Raw genomic sequence first — 14155 nt, 5'->3', positions numbered from 1 at the left:
GTTCTGCTGAAGTCAGCCCGACACATCTTGCAAACCGCGTGGTATTCACGAGTACATTTCCTCTTTTTGGGAACTGTTTTATCCATTTTCAGTCGCAAAGCTAGCGGAGCGTAGCCTCACTATACTGCCGCCTTCTCAAAGGTGAGCATGAACGTGCGCAGTGACGCAAGACGCACGGTACGTCAGGCGGGGGTCATTTGGGTTGGGTTGCCAGGTAACAGGACACATATCCTACAATATGGACACATCACAGAAACTACGAAAGACCCATTTAAATCAAATCACTATGAAATCACGAGATTAGCTGGAGAAATTAAAAATCGGGAGCAGGGCAGGAGCCAGGGTAAAAAACAGGAGACTCGCTGGGAGGTATGCTTCAACTATTTGACATAAAGTGGTTGTTGTAAACAGTAGGAAAATTAGCACATTTATAGAGCAGCAGTTGCCATTTGTACGATGATTATTGTATCTGTGTGATAATCTTGCCTTCTGTACAATCTCTCATCAACATTTTAAATATAATCATCCGGTCAAGTTTACATCAGAAATAAAAGGGTTACTATCCTGGAAATTTGTTATCCAATCAGAATTGGTTGTCTCCAGCCAGAACCCGGTTAGCTGGCTCATTCATTGGTTAGGACTTCATTAGAGAAGGCCGTCGCTGCTTGTGTTGGTTTACAGCAGAGTGAGGGATGAATTGACCAATCACAGTTTGATTTTAAGTGGGTGGGACCTAAAAAAAAAACCCGCTGTAGGTTTTCCAGGAGGCTAGTAGTGACGAGCGAGCGGCAGGAGAGAGTAAGATGGCGGTTGACGATAGTAACATTGTGGCTAGCTTAACAGTTTCGCCTTTTTTCTGGCGGCCTTTCACGGAGAAACAACAAGTAATAAAATAAAAAAACGGACGGCCAACTCCAGCTCTGAAATTAACAGAAAAGGATAAGAGTGTAGAAAGGCATTTCAAGACCGAAAATTGTGAACTACCCTTGGATGACAGGCTGTACGAAAACAAACAGGCTGCACTGCCGGAGTTGTTTGTTTTTTACGACCGATAAGTCGTCCACCTGGGTTAGTGGAGGATTTGTTAGCCTCACTGACCTAACAAAGTCAGCCATCACCAAAAGCAAACCTGCTAGCAAGGGTGAGTTTAAACACTTTTGGGGACACTAGAATTTACCTTCAGTTAAATGAGCAGCGCCGTAATCAAATTGTGGCCCAAAACAAGGCCAGGCAGAACAGAGAGATTCTGAAGCGTCTCAGTAATGTAGTTGTATTTCTGAGAAAGCAAGAGCTGGCATTTCGAGGACACGACCAGAGAAAAGATTCTGAAAACAAAGGGAACTAGTTGGAGTTGCTGGAGTTTTTGGCAGAGTTATGACAGCCCGCTACACTGACATCTTGGCCACGGTGTTCGTGGGCACCATCTGCAAAACTCTGAACGACCTGATACAGACGGTGGCAGACGTAATGACCGAAGCCATGAGGACAGAGGTGAAGACAACGCCTTTTGTCTCCGTGATGGCTGACAGATGTCTTATGTCCGCCTTACACCTCTGACGGTGGTGTGAAGGAGAGGTTTTTCAAGTTTGGTGACGTCAGTGGGACAGGCGCGCAGAGGCAATAGCAGGCCAGGTTCTGGATTTTCTCGAGGACTGTGAATGCACCGCCAAAGTCGTTGCCCAGTGTTATGATAAAGCCGCGGTCATGGCCTCCGGCCAAAATTGAGTACAAGCAAAAATCAAGGAAAAATACCACGCAGCCCCCTTATCCACTGTAATGCGCACTTTCTGAACCTCCTCATGTCCCAAGGTGCTGCTAAAATGAAACAGCTAGCGGGCACAAGAGGCGGATAGTTGGAGATGTGCGCGCAGCGGACCAGCAGCTGCACAGTGAGATCTTGGACAACATTTTCACTCAGCTGAGGGGCAGGATCAAGGATCATGAAAAACTGATGTTCTTTGCCCTTCTGGACCCTCTACCCTGAAGCGCATCTAGACGCATGCCAGGAACACCACAGGGCAGGATCGCGTGGGAGCTTTGGCACTGATGTCCATTGAGAAACTTCTTTTGGAACTTAAGTCAAAGGTCAAACTTTGTGGCGCTGCCATCCTCTATTTCACAAAGAAGGATAGACGGATGGACTTCATCGTACTTTAAGGTATGTTGCCAAAGCCGGCTTGTTTTACATTTACACGGGATTAATATTACCTGGGGACCTTCAGTAATTTGTATTCATAAAAAAAAAACAGCCGTGGGGGTTAATTTCTAACGTTGAAATTAAACTGTAGTTTCTAAATGACTAGAGGTCTTCAAGTAATGCTCATCCCATGTAAATTGCACTTAAGTCTGAATATCATGACTCTTAATTTCAACTTTAAAAGAGTTCTTACCAAGAGTTCTTGGTATCAGTATTGTGGTGCAACGATTTGAGTGTTTTGCACGTGAAATGTGATTTTACTGTGACGGTTCTCATGGATTTATGTGACTCGGTAAATGTGTGATTTGTGATGCGCTGTGATTCCATGGCGCTGTCCATGGTAGTGTGGTGGGCCTACCGGTGACCCTGTCAGAATAGGGATGACAGTATGACAGGGTTATATTCTGGGTTATCTAGTTATATATTTCCAGATGTTTGCTTTATATGGTGGTTATTTTATTTCAGCTGTGTAGCCTAAATTATCTCCAATTCTCCTGAGTAGTTTACATTGAGCAGGTTGCTTGTTACTGAGGATGTAATTGATATTATAGTCCATTGTTGACATCCTTACACCATTGTTAAATAGAGGATGGACGTCGCTTGTCCCTCTCAATTTCTTGCACCATTTCTCGTTTTATTTATTTTTTATTTTTTAATTTTGGTAATGTCTTTTCTTGGTTGTGACGGCTGAGATGAAGGCCCTGCTGTCATACTCACGGTTCGCCACTGAAAGTGACCATTGTGACACTTTAAATAAGCACTTAGTTTAGTTTACATTTCTCATTTTACCTCATTTCCTGGCTCCTACATCTGTGTTTACGCATCATTTCTCACTTGATCTCCTTACAGCCAATCGCGTTTTCTCAAAATAGGATCATTTTGAGCCTCTGGTACCATAGTTTGATATTTCCAATCTGGCAACACTGCAGGGCAGGGAAGGGGTAATGAAAGATGTGCATGCTGCATTATGGGAACTGTAGGTTTCAGCATTTTGAAGTTTTAAGTACAAGGGACCAAGAGCAGCACAGTTTCACTGCCTAATATTTCTTTTTTTAATCTGTCCCACAAATCCCCCAAATTTATAGACGAGCAAGACTAAATTACTAGAGTACTCCTTTAAGCTATTGAATTTAAAATGTCCAAAATAGCATACTAAATCATGAAAGAATAAAGTTCTACAGCTATTACCTCAGGGAACGTCTGTCAGCTGTGAGATGACACCCAAAGAACATCACCTCACTGTCCCATCACAGCCCCTGTCCACCATGTTTAACATGGGCCAGCAAAAAGTGCAGACAACACATATGGACATGCCATCTGTGCTGCTCGTTGGCCTCTGTGCCAGCGCACAGCACACAGTATATTCACTGTCAACACTATGTTGGTTTTCTTTTTTTACTGATCTAGTTTTGCCCCCCCAAATGAAATTGAACCTGCATACCAGCAGGGGTTTCAAATGTCAGATAAAGCCTTCAAGGGGAATTCGGGGCTTTAAGTCTGAAGTCTAATCAGTATGGACTGACCAAAACCAATAGCACTGCATCTGAGAAAAGTCTTTGCAAAGTTAACTAGGCCTCTACACACATTAGCCAGAATTAGCATGAAACCCAGCTTTACACGATTGATCACACAAGTGCTGAAGTTGCTGTTTTTATTTCCCTTTTGCACTGCTATTATGTATGCTTATATATATCCACATGGACACAGAACAAATGCACACATATGCGGGCAGGCAGCAAAAAGAGAAGCTGTGTCCAGAACATGTAAATTCCTGTCTGTTTGTGAAGCTGCAGCTGCTGTGCGAGTTATGTAACCCTCCATCAATGTAAATGAAGATTTACATACTATAGAACACTGAAGATATGAGCTTGTATTGTGTGAAACCACCATGTATGAAAGCAGCTGTGCCCCCAAGATTAGAAATGACAGGGTTCAGGGAAGTCAAAGTCCAGAGACAAATAGAGAATTACGCCCACACTCTTAACTTTGCTCCTTGGCAAAACAAACTAAAGGTTGTGTCCTTGAAATGCAGCCTGTCAGTGTTTTTCTCAAGTGCTGTAGGCCTATGAACTACCATTTCTTTCCTGTCTGACATGCTGAACAGCACAAGCAGTGCATGCCCTGGGAAATAAAAAAAAAGTCCCTTTTTTAACAAAAAGTATGCCTCTTCTCTTCCATTTCCTTGAGACGAATGCTCTCACGGTCTACACGCCAAAGAGCGTTAATGATCGTTATCTTGGAACAGCTTAAGCTAAAGCAGTTTAGCACAAACAGAAGAGGTAGAGGCGTTTTTCGGCAGCAAGAAAAAAACATTTCCTCCCCCTGGGGCCGTGGGTTCAGCAGAGTGTGTTCCAGAGTGTGGCAGGCAGACTGGGTTTCACGCTGCTGTGCTGGGCAAGGTTGAACCTCTTGTGAACTCTCTCCTGGTGAAGGAAGAGCAATGACTGAATGACTGATTGACTGACCCCACCTCTTGCAGCCCTGAGTCAGGTTTGGTTGGTGGCTGCAGCTCTTAAGTGTGTATTGGAGATCACAGGTTAGAGTGACACCTGCTGGAGTGTGCAGAAAAAATGATTGGGCAATCTTCCTCCAAAATAATGGCTTTATGATTTATGGTTCCTGAAGCCTCACCAGCACACATATTGAATGCTGAATAACCAGAAGGGGTTTGGAATGTTTTAAATCATTTTTTTTAGTAACTGAGACACCTGAATGTTCAGAGAGCTCTTGCTTTCTACTACGCCCCAGAAAACCTTATGTACAACTACATATCCTATTTAAATACCTCCTTTAGACAAAGATCATGCAACGAAGTACCGTCTTTATTTCGCCTATACATTTTTACATAGAATCAAATGACGGTGGCATCTTGCCGCTGCAGTGTGGGATTTAAGACAGCATGCCGGCATCACAGAAGCAAAAGAGGCGTGACAGGTGTGATGTTTAACACAACAGCATTGGCAATTAATGTGACATGTAACATAAGCATCAGCAGTGCTCTAACAATGATAACAATGGCATAACATGGTAAGTACAATCAATCATCTCGTGGAGGACTTCATTGTTTTCCCATTTTGTGGACATTTATGGCCTCCGTTTTTAATTAGCTGCAAACTGCTACTGGCTGCATTTTCAATTTCCCACAGCGGGTTGCATGCAGAAAACATAGTCAAAATGTCACACCCATACTGCGGGTTGTCCCTTTCATACAAACACTGTTTCTGCGCTGTTACTATATCCCTTGGCAGCTTAAAGATGAGACAATTTTATCCCCCATCCCGCCTTCGTACTTTTTTTACAGAGTGGCAAGCAGCATAACGGCACAACATTGTCACCTTAAACAGACAGTCTATAATAAGCTACTGCTAAATAGAGGGGCATTTGATGCTCTGAAATTAGAAAAGGGAGGTAGCTTTTACAGGTCAGGGCAGTGTATGGTTTGGCCAACATGTCAAATGTGCCCACAGTGACTCCTCATAATAAGGAAGCTGATAGCATGATGAATGTTGTAGGAAAAACAATGCCTCATGGCACAGTGATGATAACTGTAATCCTTCTCTCCTCTTGTTTCCTCTCCTCTTGTTTCCTTTCCTCTCCTCTCCTATAAAATGATCTAATGGTAGCTAATCACTTAAGCTCCACAGTATGTTGTGTAACTAAAGCAGGGTCCATTCAGGGTCTCGTGGTTGCGAGTGGAACTGATGACATATTCTCGGATGATCTCACGAGTGAGCTTTAAACAGTTTTGCTAATCCAAATGGCTCCTTTTGCTTATGGACAGAGTGACTCATGGGTCAGGAAGACAGAGATGATGCTGATCTTATTTAAGTTTATCTTTTTTTTTTCACTTTATTGAATTAGTTATCACTAGAGCTATTAAAGAGAGGCAATAAGATTCAATGCTGTCACAAAGTTGTGTTTTGGCAGAACAAACCACCAGAGTTTCTAGAGTTTAAATCAGATCATAGAATTCTCTTCAAACTATATGAAGAAGCCCCAGCTATGATTTAGATAAAGTTACAAAACATGACCTCATGGTAGCAGCGTGCAAGAGGTCTTTTCCTGTTTTTCCCGAGGACAGATAGGATGCTTATCCTGCTGGGAACAAGCAGCTGGATGCCTCCGCAGTGCAACTGCTGAGTCCTTGGTGGTGATAAAACGCCCAATGTCCTGTCCAGATTGTTCAGGAATGTTAGAGAGGAGCTCAGTGATCCATATGTTCTTTTCCACATGGCATAGCTATCAAGACTCTTCAGATCACATCCAAACCAATGTGTTTCATTAGAGCTGGCTGTACATGCTGCCTGTGGGGGATTAGGTCTATAAATCACAGCTGAGTTACTTATTGAAATCAGCAGCGGGCTTGTGCAGAGATATTCCCCTGCAAATCTGAATCGACTGATTGCTGATGTGAGTGGTTGTATGGTTTTGTTGTCCACCAGTCTGCAGGAGGGTCTCATCAATGGGGACAGCAGTTTGTTAGGCGATGTATGTTTTCATTTGTGTGTGTGTGTGTGTGTGTGTGTCTGCGTGTCTGCGCGCGTGTGCGTGTGTGTGCGTGCGCGCGCGCATGTGCTTGTGTGTTAAACACAGAATGGACATTAGGGAAAAGGGGGTACAATGAGGCACCTTTACAGGAATACAAAGCAGATTTCCCATGGTTTTCACAATGCAATCTAGTAGAGGATAATAAGGTCCTATCTAGAGCCAGAAAATTGGCTGTGCTCGTTTTTGCCTCTATAGTTCTCTTGCACGTTTGGCACATGGAAGAAGTTTCAGTTCTGCAACCTTACTGTGAGATGCCCCTAAATTGTTGATCAGCACAATGTTAATGCCTTAAAGGTCCAGTGTGTAGGATTTAGGTGGGTTCATTACTAGGTTTTCATTAGTTTATAATCACTTGAAATATGAATTGTGGTGTTTTTTATTACCTTAGAATGAAAGGTTAATATCTACATCCAGAGTGGGTCCTCTTCCATGGAGTCCGTCATGTTGTTCTACAGAAGTCTATTATGGACAAACCAAACACTGGCGCTATAGGGCCATTCACGTTTTTGCGTCAGCCACTGTAGTTCTCCTACATCGTTGGCATGCAGGAGGAGTTTCAGCTGGTTGCAGTCTGCAACTTCATTGCTAGATGCGAGAAAATCTTACACACTAGACCGTTAACTTTGACCTATTCTGAATTAATTTGACCTTTGCTTCACTTTTTTTCCTTCCCTGTCAATGGGTGGAGCCCCTGGAAGCATCTCGTGATTTTATATAAGTAAGGAATAGGCCTACCCAACTGGCCACAACCAAAATCCTGTTTGATATTTACAGTGTAATAACATTAAATCTAAATGTCTCCAAACTGCACTTCATGATTAGGTCTGCTGTCAACAGAAAGAGCAAGGATTATCATTCCACTTTATCTTCTATAAATAAATTATCACCTCATATTAGCAAAATATGTTTCCGGGAAAAGCAGTTTTTTCAAAATTAGGATTTCTGTCAGAGTGTATCAGATAAAACATTCAAAGGCTCTAGGTATTGGCGAAAATGGCAGAAAACACTGGAGTTTTGAAATTCCAACGTTTTTGAAGTGAATATTAGTAAGGTAGTAAAGTGGGCTTTTAAATCACTTGTCACGTGTTTAAGTTTAACATAAAAGTCATGGTTTACTAATAAAAATGAGACTGTAAGGGCTTGCAGTGCCAAAGGCGAGCAACCACAGCAGATTCTGCATCGGCGCTGAAAGTTGCCACTGAACATAAATCACTAATGCAGAGCAGTAATTATAGTAGACACGGTTGCTACTGAACAGCAGCATCAAATATCTTGCTGTGTAGTTTATAAGAACAGACAGGCTTCATACAATCAGCCCACAGATAATCAAGAAATCCTTTTAGAATAATAGGGAAACCTTGAGTATTTCTGCCACTTATTCCCTTTACATTGCATTTGCAGCATGGTTTTCCGGTGCAGTTCAAAGACAGGAAGAAATCTACACGGGCCTACATGTTACTTCTGCTAAGCTTATAGCATAAAAGCGTCTATTTTTATCTTGTTTCAAGACACATTTGAAAATCTAATTAAGCAAGATAATCTTGTAGAGCTGCGCTTTGTACCAAGTCTGTCCGCTTCATGTGTGTAATAATACCTTCGCCCCTGCATACACACGTGAGTTCATTTTTGCATCTGTTTGTTCAGTAAGTGTGCCAAAGAGGAGAAACTGCTGGTCTTAACAGCCTCTTTTACAATCAGGATTTCTTTTTGCTCACAAAGGGTGAAGCCCTGACTAGGGAGTCAGCAGCTTCTGCTAAGGTGTCAAAAGACTGCGTGCATCATAAAGCAACCCACTGCTTCCACCCTCTACACACACACGCACACACTCACACAGAAAGACACTTGTGTGGATCACTGAGACGGTGGACATTAGACAGGTCTGCTGACTAGGCAGCCCCAGTGACCTTCCACTCTCAACATGCAGTTTGACTTGTGTTGTCATTGGCCGACCTGGTGAGTGCTTACTGTTAAATAGGGGCTCATTAGATGGCTCCCATTTATCACAGCATCTAATCATGTCACACAACTCATTCACAGTTTGCTTTTTCCTTAAAGAATAAATAACATGTACAAATACTATCGGTAAATTTGAGACTCAACTACCAGAGGAACAGATCTTCCAATAATATCAAAGATTATTTCCTAGCACAGTCAAGGTAGAAGCACATCCACTGCTTTCTTTTGACATTTTAGGTTTTGTTCACCATTGATCCGATTGATGCCACAGTGTGACTGTAGTTTTGTAGAGTTTTATAGATGATATCTTAATCTACAGCGGCCTTATAAACTACTGGGACTATGCAACACATGTAGATTCATACATAGGTACTGGGGAACAAGATGTGAAGTAACAATGTGGGAACAGTTGTTGATCCTGTACTGTAGGTGTTTGTTCTTGTTATTACAGAGCACAGTATGACCTGTTGTGAAATATTTGGTATTTGGGACGAAACGCAAACCAAGTGTATTTTAAATACTGGGTACCTTCACTCTTAGAAATAAGGATTCCACAAGGGATTCCCCTTCGGCCTGAGCAGAACCATTTACTTCAGAGGAAACCTTTTTTGAAGGTCTCAAGGGTGCCTTTCAGACTAAGGGTCTCATCAATAACCCTGTTTGAAAGAAAGAGTTCTGTCATGATTATAGGTTTTGAGTTATAGTGTGGACTTCATTTTTGTGTTTTGTTATGTTTTCACTCTACTCGTGTTTCCAGTTTTACATTTGTAGTATCTATCCTAATGTGTCATGTGTGGTTTTACTTCCCGTCTTTGTGTTTCCCTGATTAGTTTCACCTGTCTTGTATCAGTCTCTTTTGTCCTCCCTTGTTAACGGTGCATGCCCACTATACGCGACCAATTGGCCTCAATTCACGCCCGCTCTGCCCCACTGGTCACTTGTATCCGTCCACAATCCCCTGCCCCCTTCTCGACCAGACAAAGTTTAACTCTAGTATTTCCTGTATTTATACAGAATTGTTTTGATATTCACTGGAGCTGTAGCTTGAGTGGCTGTGTTGATGTAAGCACCATTTGAATTTTTGAAATTGGCGCTCCCTCTCCCCATGCCACCAGCTTGGTCCGCATTGCAGGTATTCTAGCATGCTTTGTACAGGGAACCAGTCGCTTCCAACACATAAAGAATGAGAGCAGATTTCTGGTCACGTGTCAGGTACAGTGGGCATGCACCGATAGAGTCTTCCCTGCACACCTGTTCTGTGTTAGTCTCGTTTGCTCCACCCTTTTGTTCCCTGCCACATCTTCATTTGTTAGCCAGTCCCTGTGTTTCCCTCCTGTTCACTGTGTCCACCTACCCCAGCTGTGTGTCGTTGTCTTGATTAGTAACCACTGTGTATATATACCTGAGTGTTCCCCTTAGTTCTTTGTCAGTTTGTCTGTAACCCTTTCTGTTATCCTGCCCTGTGATTCTACCCTGTTCTGTTGCTGCTGCCGCATTCACCCGAGTTCTTTGTTAATATTCTCATTTGTTTCAGTTTAGTGTTTTTATTTGTATTTTATTTGTACTTTGTGGTTTTGGTAACCTGTTTGTTTATCTGGACTTCATCATCAGCATTAAAAGCTCGCTTTTTGTTTGCACACCTTTCTACTTTTTTGTTCTGCATTTGGGTCTTCATCCAACCTCACCCCTGTGACAAGTTCTTCAAAGATTGTTAAAAGAATTGATGGTAAAAGGATCTTCATCCTAAAATATTAAAAGTTTAATTATGTTTCAAATTGTATTTTTCAGTGTAGATGTATCTGGAATATACTTAAACAATTAATTTTACTGGTGTCCTGCTGTAGTTGATATGTTTACCATAAGTTCATGCCATACAATACCACAAGGACTGCCAAAATTCTCTTTTAAAGGTATCCCTTTGGCATTTTATAGTTGCTGACCTGTTAAACCATGATTAGTGGAGGAGAGATAGACAGGTAATGTAGTTATGTACTATTTTTAAAGCCTCCCTGGGTGGTTTCTGGTTCAGCCATGGGGACAAGCTGAAGAATCCTGTATGGTTCAAGTTAGCACCTTTCTCTTTTTTTCAATATTTAGTGTATTCTAATATTTTAGAGTACGTCATTTACACTGCAAAGTGGGAGGAATTATGCTGTATGTTGCAGTAATCCAAACATTTTTTTTGCAGCGAAAACACGTTTTTGATGATGATGAGGATGATGATGAGAATGATGATGAGGATGATTAAGAATTTACGTCTATAGTGGTGTAGATAGATAGCCACTTGTAGCAACAGTCACACCTGATATTGTAGAATGAACAATGGGTCCTGTTAAAGTCAACTTGTAAAGAACAATCTGACCTGACAGAGAACAATCCATTATCAGTTCACTCTATTTCTGTCCGTCTCTACCCCTCCCTCTAAATATTTCTCTCCTTTAAAGACATTTAGGCATCAAAAGATGAGGCACTCAGTGCTTCCTAGCAACAGGAAGAGGGTTTGACCCCCCCCCCAATAGCTCCTGTTAATCTCTACCCTAGTCTCTGCCTTTACAACCACGCTGACGTCAAAGGCCAGGGCTCTGTTATTGTTTCTCGAGGATTGAAGTGCCTCAGACGCGGGATTCACACCAGCGTCGTGCTTCCTGTCACAGTCTAGAATAGCCGTCCTCTCTCCCAGACTGGTGGTGTTCGTTGAAGCCACCTACAGTTCTGTATGTGCTGAAAGGGCCAGCTTCGTGACAAGAAACCCGGCCTCCCTCAGGGGGGCCTGGCTGTAAATATCGCTGTTGTTGTTGAGGTGGATGATGTGCTCTGTGGGGAGGGAATGCACAGTGCTGTGTACATGTGTATTTGTGTGTGTGCTTGTGGGCAAGAGCATTAGAGATGGCACAGGTAGGGGGTATCCATGTGACTCACAGCGAGTGTAGACACTATGGATTAAGGGTCACATGCATGTTATGTGCAGCTATAGGAAGATAGAAAGGCAGGTATGGCATGTCTTTCTGTTTCCTCACTCATAACACCTGGCTGATTATGCAATTGCCTCCTTGGTATCTATGTCTGACACATGACTTAATAAATCATCACTAATTTTTCCTTTCCATCTCTTTTCCATTGTCTCCATCTCTGTCCGCTCCTCTCTCTCCTATACTTTGTCATCCATCTTCTTTCTGTTACAGGGAAAACATTTGCCCTTTTTCTCCTGCCTCAGTGGTTCATTTCTGTCTTGTGTTGTTTGTGGAGGCTCAATGGAGCGTCACTTACTGGCCCCTCGACAGATTCCAGACTACACACTGCAGCTGCGGCTATAGAATAGACGTTAGAGCTGGCACTGCGTCTCTCCAAATTACTCGCTCTGCTTTCAGTGTTTAAATAATGGTCTTAGCACAGAGTTAATGGCAGTAGTGGGAGGCCAAGTGATGAACACACTGTTTTCGGTGCAAAGTGTTCCAGCTAGTGCAAGCTCAGGATGGCCCGGGTCCCCGGGTTAATAGGGACCAGGGAGCGATATGTTGTTTTAATGGAAATGAAGGCTGCTAGAGGGAGGACATTACTGTGATTCTTCCATGTGTGATGTTTTGAAGAAGTGAATGTGGCCATTATTTCCTCCCATCCCTTTCTCTTGTTGCATCTTTGGGGGATGGGTATTAGAGTGAATGGGTTACAGTCAGCTAGTGCCCTTTTGTTAATAGCATTAACTTACATGCAAAGGGACAAAAAGGAGCACATTGATCAATGTGTGCATGTGTTCCTTTCTTTCTTTCAAATTTTCCATTTTCTTTCTCCACTGTGTGCTCCTCATTGTGATAATTGAAAGACAGAAGGAGCCAAAGTACGGACATTCCTGTCACCGTGCAGCCTCTCTCATTTTTTTTTTCTTTCCTCTGACTTCCAGGCCTGTGTTGCGGTAAGAGATTGTTTCATTAGGGGAATATTCATGGGTGGGGAGTACAGGCTCAGTTATTGATGCAGCTCATTGGCTTTTTGTGAGGCACAATGGGCTCTCTTGATTGATTGCGCTAGACGGCCGATGATGTGACACAGAGGAACGGCAGACATGTAGAACTATGAGCTATCGTCGGAGATAAACCCCCACTGAGTGCACACACACACACTCGTGCACATACTGTAAGAACATGTCTCTGTAATGAAGACAGCTCTGTGACAGTAATGAACAACATCTAGTCCTTTATGCTGAGGAGATTGGCCCTTGCTCGAGACAAAACAATTAATATTAATGCTTGGCTGCCGATTGAATAATAGCCGAGATTTGCGCTTGAGCCCCAGTAGGTTTCGATGATAAAGGATTGGGAGCAGCAGAGGGGTTTCTGGGTGAGCTGATTTTGGAATGCAACCTCTACAGACTAGATTTGCCAGAGTAGGCTGGTCTGTTCTGGTCCCAGTTTCCTAAAAGCTTATCAGGACTTAAATCATCTTCAATTTCCGAGGCACAAGATCAATGTTCTGTGTAGTTTTTGTTCATTTTTGGGGAAGGATTGCAGCCTGGAGCGAACCAGATTTGGTTAGAGCGAATTCTTTTTGGCTTGTGACTCTGCAGTGCCATAGCTTATTAATCAGAGGAGTGTTCTGCTCTCTCTGATAAGCCTGCGTATTGTATGTGTGTGTGGTGCAACTGTGTGACCACCAGCCAGGATGTGGGAACTGGGCCTGAGCTAACACAGACAATGCTCCACAGTGCAAACACTGACACATACACACTCACGCACACACTTGTGACAAGAAGCTACGTTTCAAAGTGAGCACAAGCAGTACAGAGGGGTTTGTCCCTCTCCCCCTGTAGTCTTCCTTCTCTCCTACCCATCTGGACACATCCATTTATTCAGCCTTGTGTCTCAGTGGGCCAGTGTGGAGGTCTCAGGCAGGCAGATCTGATGCTGGCATCCTCTTGTCCATGTGACTGTGTGTGTGTGTGTATGCTTGCAGATCATGTATGCTCACCATCTGGGGAGCTTACCCGGCCGTGCACAAATCAATGGTCATGTATCGATGCCGTTTTTATGAGGCACTTAACAATAAAAAAGCAATAAGCTATGACATGGATAATGCGGTGGGGCATCACAGGCATTGCAAAGCAATTATAACAGCTCTGCTCCTCTCTGTGTGATTTACAGACATGCCTGCAGTCTTAAAAAGCTCTTTGATACCAACAACATTTCCAGGAAGTGAAAGGAGGATTTATAGAAGTGTTTGCCTCGCTCATCCCGCACTACCTCGTATCCATTTTCAGGGTTTTAACTGATATGGAGCTGAAGTGATATCATTAATAAATGGAGTGACTTTGCTTCTCCCTGGAGCCTGAAGTGCATTACACTCTGCCGCTGGGTGTGTAGGTGTTTTTAAATTGTCACATATCACTCTTCACAGTCCATCAAAGCACATATCCTGTATGTTCACTACTAATATTCTAAAACCCGGTGATTGCATGATTGT

The sequence above is a fragment of the Plectropomus leopardus genome, chromosome 7 (assembly GCF_026936395.1).
Source record: "Plectropomus leopardus strain MGB_pleo_1.0 chromosome 7, ASM2693639v1, whole genome shotgun sequence".
Classification (NCBI taxonomy): Eukaryota; Metazoa; Chordata; class Actinopteri; order Perciformes; family Serranidae; genus Plectropomus; species Plectropomus leopardus.
This window is presented reverse-complemented; position numbering follows the sequence as displayed.